General features: G+C 37.4%; 1 long non-coding RNA gene across 1 annotated transcript in view; it reads right to left on the reverse strand.

Annotated features, from left to right (window-relative positions):
* Positions 1–16,161, reverse strand: part of LOC102024177 — a 28,469-nt gene extending 12,308 nt beyond the window's left edge. The window contains exon 1 of the long non-coding RNA XR_262465.1: positions 16,039–16,161. This is a non-coding gene — a long non-coding RNA (uncharacterized LOC102024177). The remainder of the gene's footprint in view (positions 1–16,038) is intronic.
* Between the last annotated feature and the right edge of the window lie 5,788 nt (positions 16,162–21,949).

Here is a 21,949-nt window from a genome sequence, read left to right on the forward strand (position 1 = left end):
CGGTTTATCTTAGAACCACAGAAAATTATTAGAAATGCATTTAAAAAGAGGAAGCCTTTTCTCATGCTACTTACAAATGGAATTTGCTTTGCCCACTGTGATTTTTGATGTGGTACATTGACAAATGCTGTAGTGGAACTTTCAAAGGCTAGATGAAAATCAGATGGCGTGTCTAATTGGCAGTTCCTGTATATGAATCAAAGGCCATTGATAAACCAATAAATGCTACAAAATGTCTAAAATTATTCTTAAACTTTTAAAATTTATTTATTGTGGATATTGTTCTGATAAGTAATAGTCACTAAAACTATAGTCTACCTGCTCATTCTACAGAATAACAGACAGATATTCAGACCTGAAGTTTATTAAAGACAAAGTCAATTTAGAAGCTTGAAGAGACACTCAGAAGTCAATTTGGTGCATTCAGCTGTCCCAAATTATTGCTTTGTAAATTATATTGACTCTTTTTTGTGTCAATTTTACCTTAACTACATCTAAAGAGTTAAGCTAATTGGGCTCCACTCAGGAGAGCTAACAGTGTTACAGCTGAGTAACTCTTCCTACCAAGAGCTTTCTTCAATCCACAGTAAAATAACAAAAGTGCTACAATAACTCAGGACCTCTTGAATCCAAGTACATATATTTTGGTATTAAGAAACACTACTGGGGCGGGGGATTTAACTCAGTGGCACGGCACCCACCTGGCAAGCACAAGGCCTTGAGTTCGATTCCCAATACAAAAAAAGGAAAGAAGGAAGGAAGGAGGGAAGAAGGGAAGGAAGGAGGGAAGGAAGGAAGGAAGAGAGAAAAACTACTGCCATAGTTTGTGGTTTTGCAAGGGGAGCAATATAATACAGGACACATATTTTGTAAGATTATTTATAATATCCACCTAAAGAATCATTTACAAGAGAGTACAGGAAATCTGTCCAGCTGAGGACCCACAATAATGTCTTGCATGAGTTCAGCTGGAGACATAGAGCCCATAACAATGTCTCATGCAGGCCTGTTTCACAGATCTGCACTGGGAAGGCCCAAAGGTCAGTGGTGGAATCTAGAAAGTCAGTGAAAGATAAAGGATCTGTGCTAGCAGGCTGAGGGAGCTACACTGGAACCAGGAAGCAATGCTCAAAATAAGAACTAGAGCTCCCCTGAAAAGTACCACAGCCATCCTCAGCAACAGTGGTGTCCCAAGCTCCTCCAATGATCAAGACAGCTGAGTTCCCATCAGGAAAGACAAAGCAACAAGCTTCTCCAGGAGACTGAGTAGTGTACCATCTTCCTCTTCAGAGCCAGGAAGCAATGCTCAAAGTGAGGACCAGAGCTCCCCCAAATAAACCAAAGCCATTCTCAGCAACAACAAGGTCCTGAGCTCCTTGGAAGATGAGAACAGCCGAGTTGATCAAGAAAACCAGCATGATAAGCTCTTCCAGGAGAACCAACAGCTCCTTACAGCTTCTCAACAGCTTCCAACAGGCTCCCAACAGCTTCTACCGGCTCCCAACAACCTTCCTTCTTGTTCTCCAGCTCTGTTTCTTATGTTGCTGGCAACAGTCCCCAGGTGGGCCTCCCACATGCAGCACCAGGCTTAATCAGTCCAGGTGGATGCTACAAGTTGACCACCAATTGTCAATCCACCACAACTACTAACATCATTGTCAAGAGGATTTTGTTTACATGATTTCTCTTTCAGAAGCAAGGCTAGGAACAACCTGAGACCTTCCCAGGCTTACCCACTGTACCTTTTGGGATCAATAGTATTAAAGAACAGAATAAAGAGACTGGAATATTTTTTATAGTATCTAATTGCCCTTCTCAGAGAGATAAGCAGTTAGCACTAGTTATTCATACCAATTGCTCCTTGATGGAAAACATTAATGAAATTATCCTTAGGATAGTGCTGTGGGTTACTATTTAATAGCTTTAAAATGCAGTTATAGATTAATTTGACTAGATGTCTTCATCACAATCTCCAGTGTCTCCTGTTATAGTGAACCAGCCTGCCTTGTTCAGATAACCTTTAACTGGATCTTCAGATGAACTTTCCTTCTGTAACTCACTTTCCAAAGTATTTATGTACCTTAGAGAAGGTCCTAAAATTCTGAAGGTTGAAACAGGCATAACCAATTTCCAAGTCCTGCCAATGAAGTTTCATTTGTCACTTTCATAAAAATTACAATGATGGTCAAATTAAAATGGGACCTAAAATCTTGACCATGAAGAATTAATGTTTAGAAATTTGACTTTCTTATAAATGAATCCTTTTGAAGGGCTGTCAGGTGATTATCAGGTCGGGGTGTTATGCTCCATTCCCTGTCCAGCCGTGTTTTAGGAGAAAATGTTGGTGCACTGTGGGTTCTGCTCTAGAGAGCCCAGGACATCAAAGGAGAGGCAGTGTTAGCCTCCTGAACTCTGGCACAGTATATTTCCTGTACCTATTAATTCTGCTAACTCCGTTGGAGTTGCATAAGCCTCATATGCTAAGCCGAGATACAACACTGCCAACCTCATAAGCCCTTTGGTTCCTTTCCTCTGGAGAGAGGAGAAATTTGAGCTGGAGCTAGCCACATGGCTGATGCTCTGTAACAAATGAGATCAGACTGTATATATATATATATATATATATTCCAGGTTACAAGAAGACAGAACTAGATCGGAAAGACATATGAAAGACTACATTTATTGCATGCTTGCAACAGAAAGTTAAGGAGAAAATAGTTTTTAGAGCCATAATTTCACTCTATAGGTGAATTAATTATCTGAAGCAAGAACATCAATTGCCAATCTATTGATCACCAAGATACAAGAAGCACTTTGTCATTTGCAACTTACTGAAAATAACCAATACAGTATTCATAAAAAAAGCAAGTGACATTCTATATCCATGCCTCTCAATTATAAGGACCTCATTAGTAGGAATTTATAACCTGTTTGGGAAGAGAGTTACACAAGAAATATTAGGGAACTATTAGGTACTTACCAACACCAAACAAAATAAAGGTTCAATAATTCTCAAAGAAAGTGTTTTAGCTTTCTGTGACTTCATAACAAATTACTACAAAGTTGATGTCTTAATGCAACGGACATCTATTTTCTCACGGTTTCACCAGAAGTCCAAAATTAAGTATCAGTAGAAGTGCACTCCCTACAAAGACTCTAAGGAGAATCCCTTCTTTGCTTCTTCCAGCTTCTAGGCACTGCTTGGTTTGTGAGCAGAACTCCAATCTCCTCTATGGTCACAAGGCCACAGGACCATTTGTGTCCAAACTTCCTTTCCTTTTTTCTCTTATAGAGACTTGAGATGGCACTTAGGGTTCATACAGATGATCGAGGATAGCCTTCTCTCAAAATCTTTAACTTAAACTCATCTAAAAAGACATTCTTCCATACATTTTTTAAGATTCATAGGTTCTGGAGAATTAAAACACTGACATATAGGGAGTGGGGGTGTTTTTCAGTCTGGGTGAACTTCAACCTGGAAGTTCACTGCAGAAATGAACAGTGAGAGTTTGCTTCTTCTCGGTGAGTGATAAATCTTACACGGCACCGTTGAAAATGGCTAAAATTTAAACTGACAGAGACAAAAACTTGGGCATCGTATATGGAGGAAACAGTACGTGCAAAGAGCATCAGACATTTTCAGCAAATGAGGCACGAGGATGTACGTGGTGCCCACGGGGATTGGTTATCACTGCTCATCAGTCCTTCATGGAGGGCATGTAGTAATGAGCAGCGTTAATCAGTCTGGACAGTTAGGTTGCAGCCCGATTATGCAAACTCTAGAAACACAAATAAAGAAGCTCAAATGTAATGTAACAGGCACCCGGGAACCATTGTGGATTCTTAAATAGGGAAATACAATGATGGCCAATTTTCTAGAACCTAAAACAGTTACTACACAGTCTTCCCAGCATGTGCTCTCTTATTTATCCTGTCTCATTAGTACACTCTAAGCCATTATATTTATTTTCCTAAATTATCTTTTCCTGGAAACACTAACAATAATTCAGTGTAATTCCCATAATGAAATGATTTTCTATTGCACTTAGCCATTTCTATTAGAAAAAAATAAAAAATTAAATTAAATAAATTATAGATATTATATATATTTCCATTACTTTGCTTGAAGAAAAGGCTCTCTTCATGAGCAATTATTTATACATCTGGCTTATAATAAAATCATATCATGTAAATGAACTGGATTGACTCAAAGATGAAATTCTGATTATAACAATATGGGGGCTTTGCAGTATTCCATTAGAGAGAAAGGAAATGCGAGTCAGCAACAGGACCAGGAAAAAACTATTTTGGTCCATAAATTATGCAACTTTGTGTTTATTCAATTAAGTTAATCCTAAATGAATCCTTCTGTAAAAACGCTATGTAAACACTGCAATGTCCAGCAGGAAGGCAGGCTGAGGGATCTGTGAGAGAACCGGGGCTCGGCTCTGCCAACCACGGAGGGCCCCGATCGCTCTTTTACTTGATTCCTCGGACGTCTCTGTCAGTGTGAGATCAAGTTTAATAAAAACTTTGTCTGGCTCCAGGGCGTGCAAATCCAGGTGAGACCTCACAAGTCCTTAAAGTTTGATTGTTTGGGGCTGCAGAAACAGCAAAATTTGATGGAGATTTTATTAAATCTGTGAGAGCCTTAAAAAGTAGTATTTTAAAAGGCAACATGGTGTATTGGGAGGGCTGCTCTAGTGGGCACGGTCAAATTCTGTGCTAGAATGGGGATCGAATAGCAATCCTCTCTTTTCGTGACTGTCCGCTGAGTAAGGCAGGCCAGTATTGGAATCCAGGATATCCCATCTATCATATATTCACCTGTATTTGCTATAATTCCATTTCCATGGGAACAACATCAATTGATGTATCAGGGCAAAACCAAAGAGCTATGAGAACTTCCAGCTTGAGGAAAGGAATTTTACCTCTCTGCAGTTTGCTTTGTGGCTGGCATTCTTCTGTAAGTCTTACTGATTGCCACCTTGAAGGTCAGAGTTTGATTTCTGATACACTCATGTTATACACTTAGCCTGTTCTTGCTTGTCTAGCATCATAGTCAATACTGATTTGACTGTTTGGCTACATTGAAACACAAGTGGTGCCTTAAATAAGAGACTCTAGGGTGAGGTGGTAACAGAGCAGCTGGAAAACATTATCTCCCTTAGAAAACAACGCTGGTGGTCAGTTAACGTTGCTGGGTTTCAAGATAACAATACATGAAAACCCTTTGTGATGTTCCCCCTACTTCCAAAATGTGGATTACGTTAAAATTTCATGAAAGTAAGATTTTTAATTTGATGCCTTTGGATACCAAGAGAAACATTTTCAAAATAGCATTCATTGTAGTAATTTAACCTTTGTAAGCCATCTGGAAGACACAACAATTTGGAAATCACCAATAGTAAACACGGGCTTTTGTTATTCTTTCTGCCACTATCATTTAAGTTAAGAAGACTCTCACAGCCTTGTAGAGCTGATATATTTCTATTTAGACTTTTTTTTTAAAGGCAGAAACAATACACACACAGTGGTCTCACAGGGAGATAGATCCAACATCCTAGGGTGACTCATCAAAGCTCTAACCTCCACCAAATTTTGGAAATACCAATGGTCAGTCTGAAGTACCAATCTGGAAAGTCACCAAGTTGATAATACTAGGAAAGTACTTTTGGGTTACTTTGAATAGAATGATATGCAACTACAGACCTTTAACTAGAGTTTATGGATCTCATAAGCATGACCACATAATGTCAGAAAATCCCTATCACCAGGACCCCAGTGAACTCACTGGGCCTTTCTAATGTTTTATAGTATAGAATAAGTGAACAGTAAGAGAACAGAATCTCAAAGTTGTTTGAAATAAATTATATGGAGATACATAACTGTCAGATTTTTAAAGAACAATTTCAACAATAGCTTACACTAAAATTTTGTTTTTCACTTCCACAGTAACAAAAACCAAAATTTCTCATAACAGTTGGGAGTAGTGTTCCTTACACCCAAATTACCCATTATAGTTCTTGTAAGACTGTTCACTTTCAAGAATGGGGCTCACTTTCTTAGTCTTTCAGAAGTTAAATCTTTCAAAGGTTAAATGATGAAATGGGAGATTAGGAGTGAGGTATCACGATGACCTTGGTCAAATGTGGATGCTGCAAATTTTCAGACACAAGATGGCCAAACAACTTGAACAATGACCCATGGCCCTATCTGTTATTTGCTCTGGGTCTTCTCCAGTGTATGTATTGTTTCTCCTCTGGGCATTGGTCATGGTGGTGGTGGTGTGTGTGTGTGCACACGCATGTGTTCATGTTTTCATGGAACACATAGGCCTGTGTGTGGATCTGGTAAGTCAGTCTTTGGGTGTGTCTCTTGGATCTGTTGTCCCAGTTAAGGGAATGAAAAGAAGGCACATACAGGAAACTCCAGAAGGCCAGTTCTTTGTTTAAAAGCTATGGGCATAGAGGGTATAAGCTTTTCAATCTGATCTTGTAATTTATTCAGAATTTAGAAGGGCAGAATCATTTCACCTGTAAAGTAAACGAGCACCCATTCCAGGACAGCTTGTGATCTGGAACAGTGCTGTCATGAATATCATGATGGACACATTGACCAAAAAACCCTCTGACTTCACCAAACCACCCCCCAGGGACACCCTAACTGTCCCCTGCAATGTTTTCAGAGCATAGAAAAGGACCACCCACAAAAGCTTTTTTGACCTTACAAATATTCTCGTTACAAACTGGTAAATGAGTACAAAAAGTTATTGATAGTTCTTCATATATTTATTCAACAAGTACTAATTTCCTGACTCTCTGTGTTCTACTAAAAAAAAAAGAAACAAAAATATAGAAAGCAGAGCCAACCCATAAGGAAAACAGCAATAAACAAGGCCCTTGAATTGCATCCTCCACATTGTTAATCATGTTATCATCGTTTATCACTAGTAAGCTTTTGGAAGAGAACTTGGTGCTGTGTGGCTCAATGGAAAATAAGTCTTCCATGACTGAGTTGTTGTGACCACAGCAGAGAGGCAGTTCTGCCTGGATGACAGCCAGAAGGATGTTGACTACCGCAGGGAGCTGAGCACAGCTGCAGCGATGTTTGTCTCCTCCACCATACGCACTTGCAATCCTAATTTTGATAATTTTCTATTGTTCAAATTTACAATCTATTGGTGATTTTTTCTTTTAAATTTTGAAGTAGGATCTCTCTACAGTGCCAAAACTAATCTCTAACTTTTGGGTGAAAGGAATCCTCCCACCACAGCCTCTCGAGTACCTGGGACTACAGTACATGCCACTATGCCAGCTTCCTAATTTTTCTTGAAGTTCTCTGAGGGAACAGAACAGGTGTCGCTTTCTCTATTGTCCCCCATGCCTAATATGATGTCTTACACAGGATAATTTTTTAATGAGCAGTTACATTGACTTGGATCTACTTAGAGTTTCCCAAATTATCTACACAATGACTAAGTATAAACTGTGAATCTTAGGAAGAAGCACTGGTATCCTAAGAGGCCAACTCATTTCTAGTTCAAATGAAAACATGTGGACAAAAATTGTTATCATAATTACCCCTCCAAACCAACCCATTTATAAATAAAACATGACTTTGTTCAACAAAACACACATGTAAGCTTAATTATTTATTAATCAAGTCAACTCATTTTTATTGAACACCTACTGTGGAGTTGATAATTTTACTAAGGGCTACAGCTTTAAAATCTGATCACAGAGCAAAATGGCAAGGTTGTTGAACCTCAAAGCTACCTCTGGGTGATTGTGAGTCCTTTTTGCACAAAAGCAAGAGCTCACCAGTTGACATGTGGGGCATAAGGCAGAGTGCATACATTTACTTATTCCTTGCCTTCATTCAAACTTAGGTCCTTTCTTTGTAGCTCTTGGCATATTCCCAGAGGTTATCATTATATTCCATGCTGGCAATATCTACACTGGCAAAGAAAGCTTACAAAATCCGTTTATGAAATGTTCACCTTGTTAAAAGAAAGTTGCCATGCAACACATTTGGCATCTCAGCTCTGGCTTCTCTCATCCTGTCAGTCCTGGAATGACAACGTGGGGAAAATCTCAAAGATTGCTAACAACATGATAGTTACTTCCAATTCTGATCATCATTGTCACTGTACTCTTAAATGGGAGGTGGCGCATTTATTTTACCCTTTTTTGTATATTTCTGTCTTCTCCCCCATGTATCACAAAAAAAGCCTTTCCACTGGCTGCACCACTGGGTGCTTTCCCAATGGTTTGGCACTCCTGGTCTCTCTTCCATCTTCTGTAGCTCCAGCCTCGATCATGTTATTATGGCTGAAGCATAGGAAGAAGCCATGGTAAATTTATTAATCTCAATGATGACCCATCCACTGATTCCTGGGGAGTAATAGAAACCTCCTCTTCTTGCCTAAGCAGCTCCTAGGACAGGTTTGATAAGCTCATAATTTAGGCAGCCTTTATGACCACAGCAAGATCTTCCCTGGGCTAATAATTATCTCCCATAGGTAATTTTTTAGGCTACTGATCATTTGTCTCACTAATCTCTCTATTTGTTCCTAGAGCTAATAGCAGATCCCCAAATACCCTCTGTAATTTTCTAACAAGAAGAATTCCAATTCCCCATTAAGAAATCCTGCTTTAAAGTGTAATTAAAGATCATCTAAGAAAAACAGGGCCAATTTTGAAGAACCCATGAGCAATCTTTTCCCTCTGCCAGAAGGAAGGGTATTTAGGAGAAATTAAAAATCACTTTACAAAATTATAAACAGGTTTCATGCAGCCATTTTGATCAACAATCTTGTTATCAACTAATATATCTAAAATTAAGATAATGGATTTTAAAAGGAATAGACTGAATAAAAATCATCTGCTATTCAACAAGCATATCAACCAAGCAATTACTAATTCTGTTTATAACTACAGCGCTTTACTCTTTTGAAAAGGGCAATGAAAGCAAAACTTGGTTTGTGAGCACCTATTAAATTAACATTGATTTTGTTTTACTGCCAAGCTAAAGAAATATCAACATTAAGGACTTTTTTTAAGCCTATTTAAAGTATGCACATTTACACTGAATTTAGTCCACAGGTTATTTATCTTCCTATTTACAATGAACTAAAAAATCAATCCCCAGCACAGAAGTTTTATGTACGGCTATAGAAGAAAAACATGGCTACTTAAGAAATTGTTAGAAAGCACCACCACACGGTGGTTTATGCTGTTGAGATATAAACCCACTGAAGTGCAATCCAGTGTTAAATGCCACCAACTGCCTATATTTGAGCCATCACAGAAAGAAAGCACATTTAAAGCAAATACTACAGTGACATGTGCCAAGGTTATTTTGTCAGTTGTTCTTATGTTTCTAAGTTTTTAGGGTTGTTTGGAGGCAAAAAGATATAAATAAGTAGATAGATAGATAGATAGATAGATAGATAGATGATAGATAGATGATAGAAAGACAGAGACAGAGAAAGGCAGAGAGACAGAGAGGCAGAGATAGATAGATGCACAATAGATAGATAGATAGATAGATAGATAGACAGATAGAGAGATACACACACACACACACACACACACATATATATATATATATATATATGACAGGTAATGTTAGTTGTATTAGATTAATCAGTGAATAAACTACAGGTGCTCTGGCTTTAGAAAATAAGTTCAGATGAGCAATAAAAGTAATCAAGCCTCACAATAGTTATGACAAAGTAAGTTGCAGCTTTGCCAGAAGTGTTGAAACCACTCATTAAAGTCAGCACATGGAGCTAAGACCTGCTATTATCTGTAAGGACATCTTGCACCAACATTAAGGACTTTTTGTTATAAGTTTGACAAATTTTGGTTTGTTACAAATATGAGAGCATTGCGTTGAACTCTCTTATTTTGCAAGAACCTGATTTTTTTCAGATTAAGTGAATCTAAAATTGATTGAATAAAGGGAAACTATTAGACTTGTGTCAAAAGGCCTTCCCATATGGGAAATGTACTAGCTTTTTGAAAATTTAATCATAAACCTTCAGATCTAAGCCACTAGAAACAATTTCTTTTAAAGTCTGTTATAACTTCAAATTAACTCTCCATATTCTATTTTTTTCTTAAATACTAAGGATATATGGAGTATCTCAGGAGTACTGAGTGGAAACAAATTCTGTGGTCAAAATAACTGAGAGCACTCTCTTTCATTAAAGAGTTTATTTCCAGAGCTTGTCTGGGTGTAGCAAGAATATTGTCACACGGTCACCACTAACCTGTCAACCTAGCTCTTGCTTGAGTAGAACTTGCCTTTCTTCTGGTGATATTGTTCTTGCTCTAGTAAGATAACAGAAGGGGAGGGAGTCTAAAAGCTTTGCGTCTTCAGCATGTAGCTGGTACTATGCTAACCACTTTCACGTGTTAATATAGTTAGTCGTCACAGTGCTCCCGTGCATATTTCCATTTTTCAGAAAAGAAGGCTTACACATTGGGAACCACCCTGCGGGTTGCTTTCATCAGACCAAAAAGCTGCCTAACAGGTTTGTCTATTAAATAGCAAGATCAATGAAAATTTGTAGATGTCAGATATTTGAAAATCTTTCCTCAAAAAGTGCAAAAAACCATTGCAACACATAGTCTCCAGGTGTGTTTTTAGGAAATTGCATACAGCTCTCAGGAAAGATAAAAAACCCTTGTGCATATACATATACACATATAAAGATAAAATATCAACTAAGCACAAAGTTTAAAATACTGGTTGTAAAGCTACAAGCCATTCTGAATACCTTTGGCTGAATTTCTTGTCACAATATTTGCTTAACACTGACGTTACTGTGTGAAGCGGCTGAGGAAAGGCCCATCTGCCATTGTCTGGTGAGTTGCTTGTTCTGTAATAGGTTCAAACCAATTTCTCTACAGGTATCTTGTCAACCATCTATGTACATCATGAGTTTTAAAAATTATTTTTAAAAAGATAACTTTTATAGACACACTTGACACAGAAAAGAAATATACCGAAAGATCAATGTGGGGGTCGGGGTCTCCCCCACCAGATCCACGCACGCTCTGCACCATGCAATGCCCTCTTCTCCTTCTCCCTCATTCATGTGATTGATCTTGTTTCATGGGTCCCAGTGAAATCAATAACGCTAGTCCATAGCTGAGATAACACCAAAAAGCTTGATTGCATTTTAGTTTTTTAAATAAACACTCGATGCCTTATATGGCACACACACACACACACACACACACACACACACGCACACTTATACACACACACAGTGCCAGCCATAGCCCAGTAAAGAAAGATCTACTACTTTGGACCCTATCGCCCAGTAAAGAGAGTTAGAAGTCAGCATGGGCAGAAACATACCTTCAATACAGGGTCTTCTACATTGGTTTTAACTGATATCTCAAGATAAATTTCTCTAATTTGCCAGGGAAAAATACGGACATAGAAACAATACTAGAAATGGGAGAGATGCCCCAGCTTTCCCGTGTACTAACCACATCACTTCTTCCTCGTGAGTCACAAACACTTTAGCTCCAATCAAAAGGATTACTTGAGCAATACTTAACAAAATATTTAGCTCAAGAGGCACTGACTGAGCACATGCCTCTGCTGAATCATTACAAATTGTTTGATATTTTAAAATATTCCCTCCTATAGGAAATCATCTTCCCATAAATTAGGAAAGACATACTCTATTTCTGTAAGTGAAGGCTGATTATATCAATCTATCTCTTCTACCAGTTTAAATCCTAAAAATTTGTCTCTACCCTTGACTTGGGAACAGAGGAGAGAAATTCAAAGAAAGTTAGTTTGATTTTTCTAAATAACTAAAAAATCTTCTTTAAAAATTAGAATAAGGGGCTGGGGATTTAGCTCAGCGGCAAAAGCGCCTGCCTGGCAAGCACAAGGTCGTGAGTTTGGTTCCCGGTACCGGAGAAAAAACAAAAAAACAAAAACAAAAACAAAAATAAAAAATTAGAATAAAGCAGTGTTCCCCAGAAAAGAAACATCAGGAACAGTTGGAAGTTTGTTAAGAATGGAATTCTTAGTCCCACGCTAGACCTCTGACAAGAAATGCCAGGTATGGGTCTTATATATTCACAAGGTCTCCAGGTGATTCTGACACATGCCAAGGTTTGAAAACTGCGAGTATAGAGCATACTTATTTTCCAAAGCAAAAACATATTTGAATATCAGCCTCAATTAATAGGTGCATTGACTATTTCTCTATAACTTCCTTATAATGAAGCACTGAAAACTCTCTTCCATTGGGTTCATTGCAGTGTTGGAACGTTGATACTGGTAATCATACTTGTTGAATTTGGTCTGATTTGATTAAACTTCTCAAAGTTGAAAAGAAATATTTGGTTATAGTTCTGGAATGTTATAAATTCAATGTTCTTGCTGCTCCTGAGACTTTGGAAGTGGGAGTTCTAAGGAGAGAAGCCAGAGTCTTCAGGGTGAGACCCATGCACTCTGGACCTTGCTTAAATATTTTAAACAAATCTATATACCTGGGTTATGATTTCAATTCAATGTAGTACACTTATTAAGTTTCTGTATCTGTTCTTTTTTCCATTATCTTGGAATAGATGAGCGGATATCTCATAACAGTTTTTAAAAAGTGGAAACAAAAATCTCCACCCAATTTTCTCATTATATGCATTTGATACTATTAGTTGAAAAATGTTTACCCTTATTAATATTTTATTTCCTTTAAGTCAGTTTAATTCATTGTATGTTATTATTTTGTGGGTATTCTAAAAGTTTGGCTAATCTAGTTAGTCTTGACAGCTGTCTTTTTTATTCTGTCCAAGTTATAAAGATAATTACAGTTCCATAAAGGCAAACCCATACCTGATTTTAAATAAGCCATTTGAAAGAACAGTGACAGCCAACAAAATCACCATTATTCTCTAGTCTGGAAAGGAGGACCTATGCATTTTTCAATTATACACAACTAGCTAGATAATTCTAAGTAATATTTTATTTACTGATTAAACATAAGCATGCACATTATGAGGTGACACAAAAAATCCAAAACATATAGCACTTCATCTCCTGTGTAAGTAGTTTTCCTTAATACACATGACCTTTCCTTTGGATCAACCACTATTTATTAATGGGCTGCTCTATGATTTTATACATGGATTGGGGCCTGTTGGCAGAAAATTTTGCTCACTCATATGATATTACTTATAATACAGAATATGGGTAATTTTGAGGCTCAGATGACCGTGCAGTATTAAGACTGACAGATGAAATGTTGTAATATATTTGCAAAATTTGATGAAAGAAGAAAAGAACATTTTCAGATAATAAAGTATGGCTCAATTCCAGACAGCCAGCTGTGAACCTGATTCTTTAAAAATGATTTACATGGTCCACTTGCCCTGTCTCTACAATTTTCTTTTTGCACATCAGTCTCAAACTAGAATATATATATATATTTATATATATATATGATTTATTTCATACTTTTTGTTCATTTTAATTTATTGTTACACTATTTGGACTCAACTTTCTCTGAGATGTCTTCTATGAAAAATGATGTAATATTTTTACATTTATTACACTTAATGATAAACCTTTCAGTAAATTCACCAATGTAAAAGATGAGTAAAATTTCACACATTTACTTTAATGCAATACAAGATTGTGCATTAAGAGTTTTTACGGTCATAAAAATCTCCAAGATTTTGACCTTTATCTAGGGCAACTTGCTTTCAGCAAGATACTAATTTGAACCAATTCTTTTTCCTTTTGGATTATATTAGAGTCAAAATTCTTATGTAAGTCTCATGGTTATTTGTGGGACCTAACAAAGAAACACAAAACCTAACCACTTATTTCTACCCAAAAGATTTAGATACTGTTTCTTATTTGATTATAGCTCTTTCGTGTAAGATTTAAGTGTTTTATTTCTTCTACGAAGAAAAAAGGAGTTCATAAAATCTAATTCTGAACCAACTTTATTGAGGTCGGATATATAGGTCTAAACAGAATGGAATGCCTTCATCAATTTAAAACGCTTTGCAAATCCCCAGTCATGCTGTAAGACATGCAGTCCTCAGTCGGGGATAGATTATAAGGGTTAACATCTTTTCAAGTTAATCAAGACTCAATTTGAACTAACTCAATTCTTTCCCTCCAATTTAATGCTTCCATTTTTTACCACTGACCTGAAAACATTTGATTTCATAGATGTCAGTGTAGGGTGGAAAAAAACCACCAAAGAGTAGGCATTCATTGCAGTGTTTAACTTTATTATCTTGTTTAAGCTGGTTGGTAAAATTCACGTTTCCATATCTAACACTCCAAATTTTATATTCAAGCAATTTTGGCATCTTGTTAATGTTGCCATACAAAGCTTTAGTTTATTTTCTTTAACCTATCATTCAGTTTAAATTTTGGTTACTAAATTTTGGTTCTCCTATAATTTCTTTTAAAACCTAAAGGGCTCCCAATTTCTTAAATTCTTAAGGGTTTGAATATATGCTGTCATGAGACTAGTTATGTATTTTTCAATCTAATCTACAATGCAAGAACAACTTACAGTACGAAAAGCAAAGCTGAATGTGCCTAATTCAGTTGAGGAATCTTCCAAAATTAAAACCATTATCAAATAAATTATATACTTTATCTGTGATTAAAAATAAAATTGTTATCAAGAAAAAATATATTTTAAAAGGAAATTAAATTTCCTTTATTCTGTAAGAGAAAACAATCATCTCTTAAATCTCTCTTTTCCCAGCAGAACATGTCACCCTCATCAGGGAAAGTTAGGCCAGCTGAAAAATACATGCTCTGTGACGAGAGCTTGGGAATTGGGGAAGGGAAGGATGAATGGACTGAAGAACAGTGCTCAGTGGATAAAACACTGAGTTCATACCACAAACCCCAAATGGTTGAACTCGGAATGGGAGACGTTTTAAATCAAACCATCCCATAACAGAGCTGATTTGGGTTCAGCTTCTTTTTTCTTCCTTTTCCCCCGTGAAAGATGAGACTTTTGATTCGTAATTTTTTAATAAATCAGGTTTAAGTTCTCCATTTATTTTAACTTGGAAAGTTTCAAGGATTTATACAACTTAACCATCCATTTGGCTTCATTTTCCTGTCTGAGCACTTTTATTTTCGTGTCTCCTCTCACAGAAAAGTCTATTTTCCATGATTCCAGTATTATTGTTCCAAGGCAACAGAAATTCACTAAACAATTGTGGAATTTCCAACCCTACTGACTCTGCTGGCAGCTGGCCGTCTGTAATCACTGACCGTTAGACCTGCCTCTGGTCACTAATGCACTAAAACATTGTTAATGACATGGAGGTATGACAAGATAAGGCCAGTCTCATAATGAATGGCTCTACAAAAGCAAAGTGGCAAAAGTAATTATAGAATCACATGGACCGCTGGCCTTGAATTGCCATGGACATCCCATTTCATGTTGGGCTGAAACAGCTCAGCGATAACCTCTGTTCCGCAGAAGAGGAGGTTGTACCACATATGTACTTCAACTGACACATGCTTCTGTTTCAAGAACTAATTGCTCTATAGGAAAATGTCTTCAGTTTCTTTATTTCCAAGATAAATTAGACAATTTTCCATACTTAGATTGTATTCTGACTATATACACCAACACTGTGGAAATGAAGGTAAATGATTTTTAAATATTCTAATAGAGTTGTAGATTTTATTAAATACCACTTGGCATCACCAATTTCCCCTGCATTTTCATAAAACTTCCCAAGAAGTTTTAATTCATATATAATACACAGTCAGGATGCTTATAAAAGAATTGATGAAATTTTAGTATGTCAAATATTTCATCTGATATAATTATAACCAAGGAAATTCTAATCAACAACCTGCAGAAAATTGCTGGTAAAAGTGTGTGAATATCAAAAAATACTTAGTGGTATTTTTAAAATATATTCCAATTTAAATAAAAATCCTGTGACCAGAATAATAAAATTTCATCCATAATCCTATTAGACTTGGCATGGAAAATCAAAGATGTACCTTTTAATCAAGCAGTAAAAGAGCTGCTTCACTCAGGTCACACCAAGGCAGCCCAGCTGCTCCACCATAAAATTGAGCTGTAGACTCCAGCTCCTGATAGAGTCGCCTTTAGCCAGATGAACATTTTTCTCTAAGCCTGTTAATAGACAATATGGAGGTGATGATAAACCCAGGAATCTGCACACATATATCAATACACTCTCTGATGGGAGTAGTGGAAAAAAACTGAAATAACCCCAAATTCTAAATAGACCTTCTGCTATGATAATTGCCACAGCAAATGCAACACTTCAAAGTCTTTCTAAACAGTAACCATTTACTTGAGTTCTGAGTCTAAAATAGCATCATCCTAATCTTATCGACTGGAGCCTGAGAAAGAAACAAACTCAGAGACATGTTTGCTCTTAGAGCACATGCAATCCCAGCCCCTGGCTCATGACTGAAGAACGCTAAATGTTGGCTTCTGATAAGTGGAAGTCAGTAGTGACAAATGAGACAACGTGTAGTCAGAAAGAAATAATCGTGAAGGAAAGAAAAATGTTGCAAGATCAAAAGGAAATTACCAAGAACTACAAAATGGTGAAACTGAAAACTGACTGCGTGTGCAGCATGTTTGTTGCATATTAAAGAATAATTTATATAGAACTTCATTTTAAACTTTCACTAAAATAAGCCTAAATTTTGTAAGCTAAGGCTCAACTCTTTAAGCTTTTGTTTCTGTCAAAAAAGATACACTAATATCAACTGTTCTTTTATATCCTATTTTTTCCTGAAAAATATAAACTATTTTCATTTCCCACACTTCAGTTATTATCAAATGCGTTGTACCATGATTCAACTCTGTTGTTTCAGTAGAACAAACATTCAACCAGAAAGTAGGAAAAACCCTTTCACAAAGAAGTACATCATCGTGAGGAGAGAATCTGGCTCTTTCAATTTTTCATACCTCTAATAATATGAATTTTACATAGATTTTGTGAAACTTCGCTACAAGTTAAGAATAAATATTCTCTTGAGGTTAGAGTGCTTTGTGTATATAAGGAAAATGAATCATTTGAATCAGAATTTATGATTTTTGTTAAATGGTAATGGTGAATAGATTTTGATTTTTCATCACTTGAGGCTTGAAATACATTACATTATCCTTCTAATATTTCTAACTGAATGGTAGGTCGTATAATATATCTCCAACTTCAAGTGACACTCTAGTTACTGTGAAGAGAAGCTATCATCTAAAACTTAAATACACTGTATGTATATATATGTGCAAATGCACACACATACCCACCTTATTTGAAAGAACTCCACAGTGAAATTCTTAAAACCTGATTATAAGATAATTGGCAATATGACTAGTTGGAAGTTAGCAATGACTTTGCCTGAACACAAAACATTTAAACATAAATGATGGTGGAAATCTAATTAGTAAAAATTTAATTGGATGTGCGCAACATGGTGTAATGAGAAGAGTTCAAGCATATTTAATTTTTAATCCAAACCCAAACTCTGAAGTAGAAAACCAACTAAAGCCAATCATTGCAAATCACTGTAAAAGGTAGGCTGACACATTTTATTTAAAGACTACCCGATTAGCCCACAGAATGAATTGATGTCACAAATTAAACACAGTAATATAGTCTCTCATTTTACACACACATATAAAATGCAATTATTTAAACTGCATAAAGACAAAGATTTGATATGGAAGGACAGACAAATGTATATGGAAAGCTGATCCCAAGAAATACAGTTTGAAAAATGAATTGAATTTTATGATATGCAGATAAGCATCCGCAGCAAACCATGCATCAAGCCGGAGAAACCTAGAAAGCAGTAAAGGTAAAAAGAGACATGTCAGGAATAGTGCCCAATTTCACCGAATGTGATACCAGGGCAACATGATACAGGAGTCAAAAAGGTCAGTGCCATTTCAGGGAATATACGTTACAGAGAAGTCGATAGTCCCTCTCTGTACACATGATATTGAAACCACACCCAGAGCTTGGAGGGCAAGGGTTCTGTTGAGAATGGCTCACAATCCTGGCTTCACAGAATCGCCATCTAGGGATCCTATGCCTAGGCCCAGACATGAGGATTCTAACTGAATGGATCAGGAGCAAGCCTGGGAATGAGGACATCTAAAATGGCCTCAGATTTGGAAAAACCTTGGAGTACTTTTTGGTCTTATCCTTAACTGGTTCCTAGCTTTAGCCAATTGGCAGGTGTGTTATCTTTTTCTTTCAAGTGAGTGTCACTTTTTGGCCTTGTTTGATAATTTTTAAAGTAGAAATATGATATTTGCACATGGCATAAGTTAAAAAAAATGTCAAAATTTGGTTAGGTCAGAGATAGGATATCCTAAGCACCACAGTCCACTTGGAAATGTTCCGTGTCTTCTCTGCATTGTGGACAGTTTTATGATAACATTGAGTATTGAAAAAGCACGGCTCTATGGCTTCTCAGCAGAGCCTCTATTTCCATCAGGCTATATAGCAATACAAGGAGCATAATTGAGTATGAATTACATCTGTTGGTATTCTTAGTAGCAGGACAAACAACCAATTTGGCCAGAAGAAAGAATTCTTGAAAGGTTACTCTCCAGAAAGCTAAGAACCAAGCTTGTCACTGTAGAAGAGGGACACTGTCCTTAGCCGCCCCTCAGAACGCCCCTGCTCTGGGGCATGGACTTGGCCATGTACCAGGCGCTTGCACTATTAGCATCCCTACTGCCAGTGGCTGGACAGGGTGACTAATCTCCCACCACTGCCACACCTGAGCCTTCACATCCCTGCTTCTGTGTCACGAATACAGAATCTAAACCAGCAAAGCCGAGTTGTGTGCTGGCCCCTGACTCCGCGGGAGCCCGACCGAGGCCACATCTGCTGCCCTCACTTCCACATTAAGACATGTTCTCCAGTTCCCATGAAATCTCTTAAAATGGGGAATTTTTCAAACTGAAAAGAGCTCTGTTTGCTGAGAAATGAAAAAAGAACCTTAAAAAATACTTTAAGAATCTTTTTTTATTTTCCTGGAATTAAGCAAAGCCACAGGATATCATTTGTACTGTATTTTACTTCCGTGACCACAGCTTGCTTTACCTGAGATGAGACCTAACTTCAGGCTCCCGAGTTCACTTCAGTCTAGCTTAGCTTCATCAATGTCTCAGGCACACAAATATCTTACTAAGCACCAAAGCAGAGCTGTTCCGCTCATAGGGGCATATTGATGACACTAGCTCCCCACAGCACACTTGGGTATTTTCCTGTGTCTAAAATTTGCCAGGCCTAAGTAGATCTCACATGTTGCAAAATATTAATACATCCTTAATCATATTTGGAATATGAAATAATCCATGCTCATTATTATATTCTGGACATTTATTTTAAATTTTTCATCATAAGTAGATCTTGTTTTAAGAGAACACATACATGAGGTAAATGTCAGGGAATTATGAGGCTTAATATGCTTCTGTGGCCATGAGATCTTAACTTGCCCATGACAAAAATTTTGTGCTTGCTCAGAGACATCTCTAAGATCTCCCTGCCTGTGACGCTTAGGTTTTTCCTAAAATGTTTTCTGGTTCTGTAAATTAAGGTTCCTCCTACCAAAATTTGTTGGCAGACATTTTGAAAAGTTAATATATACTTTTTCAGGAGAAAATAAATAGTGTGATTTCAAACTTACACAGTCAGTCTGTAGCAACCTGTCCTGCTCTGACGGATGAACCCAGATCTTCTCATGGAATATATTACCTTCTTATCTCAAGTACAAAATCAAACAAATCTTCAACCAGAATTTTTTCAGAGTTGTTTCCTTTAACGAGAACGCTGTTTTCATAAGAAGGCGGGAAATAATGAAAAAAAAAATACTCAAGAGCCAGCACTCGGTCCAAGTGGAAAATAAATTAACAAACAGGCAATCTCAATCACAGGAAACAGAAATCATTTTGGAGGTGGGACCCCGCATTCTCACAAAGAGCCTTCCTACTACAAAACTCTAATGTTCCCCTTGGGGGATAAGACAGAATCATATGATTTTTGGAACCGGAATATTTCTAAATGCAAAAGGTTCTGATTTTAAGCAAAGAATAATCAGAAATGGGACTCTTGAGAGTTACCAGACTCTACCGCATCTATGCATATTTCTGTGGAAAAGGGGCACAGTTTTCAGCATCTCCAGAGAAGTTAAGAAACAATGTTCCAGAAAATGAAATGAAGCATTGTTCCCAGGGTGGGTTCTTTACCTACCACCATTCCTCCATCTAACTCAAACAATAAGAGATAAACTTGATTTTCCAAACTCAGCATTTGTCTAGGATCCTATTTTCCATATTTCTGGGTGTGAGGGTGATCTGACTGCCACATCTGTCATCCCATGGATCACCAGCATCAATTCAGCTGATCTGGTCGGCTGGGCAGGGGTCCCTTTCCTCCCTCAGCGCTCCATGTGTGCCACTCCCGAAGTTGTGCGCTAGGTCGAAGAGGACGACCACCCCCAATAGAGGAGGACCGTTCTTTGGTCCAGGGTATCGGAGTGGCTGCGCTCCCCTGCTAGAACCTCCAACAAAGGTCTCAAGGTCCATATTTCTGAGGAATGAGGACACAAACTGCCAACAACTTTATCTTAAAGGAATTTTTTTTTTTTTTTTGGCCATACTGGAGACTGAACCCAAGGCCTTCACACTGAGCTACATCACTAGCCCTTTTATTCCTTTTATTTTGAAAAAGACTTCACTAAGTTCCTAGGGAGGGCTTCAACTTGGGACCCTCCTGCCTCAGCCTCTCAGTGTGTTAGGATTACAGGTATGTGCCACCATGCCAAGCTTAAAGGAATGTTTTAGGAAGGGCTGAATTCTTCCGTTCTTTCCAGGACATTATATTTAGTGTTCCTGAGTGGGGCATTCTCACCTCGCCTCCAGAGCTGCACCTCATATGGTGGCCAGTACAACAAAGAGATGCCTCCCTCTTCGGTAGGAGTCATGACCAGACGGAAAAGGATCATGTAACCGAGATATTCAGCCATGCAAGTGGCACTTTTAAAACTCTAAAGTGATAATTGGCAGTTTAAAAGTTGAAAGTACAATAATGATACTTTCCATTGTATTTTCACCATGTACAGTTAACTTCAGATATAGCTAAATAGGTTTTGGTTCTGAATATTTAAACCTTATTTTATTATCCAGGTAACAGTCTTTTTCAGCCTGTGACTATAAGTCACAAATGAATTAATCATTTAGCTTGCTTTTCAGAAATTAGTCCCTCTCAAAGTGTCCTCTATTTTTAGGAATCCCTTTCAATCCCAGTGTATTTAGTCCAGGATACCACTATGCTAACATTTGCAAGTAATCCTTGGAATACTGGACCCGCGCGACCCCATGAAAAGAAGGAATTCAAAGTCTTGGAAACATTACATCTCTGTCCCCCTTTCAGGAAGACAGCATGCATATCCATACAGTAAAGAAGCCAAGAAGTCCCCATGATTCTTTAATTTTAGAGTTACTTAACTCCTACCCAGAAAAGAGAATTTACTCGGGTTTATTTCCAATTGCAACGTTCTGTGACTTTTACGACGTTAAGCTTGTGACAAATGCAGGTGTTCCATGTAAGCGACAAGGAAACGGAGGCATGAAGCGGTTCATTATTTGCTCAACATCACCCTGAATATATGAATCTGGGACTTTAAATTAATTTTTTTTCTTTTACCCCCTACTGGGGGTTATCAAATTGCCACAAGAATCTTGGGCAGTCATACATTATCTGCCATTGAAATACAGAAACAGACTTGTCATTAAGAAGAGTAACTGCAGGGAAAGTTTCCCATGTCGCTGGATTTCTCCCAAGTTCCTGGTCTTATTGTCTTACCAGAATACCCCAGCAAGGCCAGTCAACTCCTTTGCCAATCTCACCCAAAT

This window comes from Chinchilla lanigera, unplaced genomic scaffold, assembly GCF_000276665.1.
Source record: "Chinchilla lanigera isolate Chin_1 unplaced genomic scaffold, ChiLan1.0 scaffold00047, whole genome shotgun sequence".
Taxonomy (NCBI): Eukaryota; Metazoa; Chordata; class Mammalia; order Rodentia; family Chinchillidae; genus Chinchilla; species Chinchilla lanigera.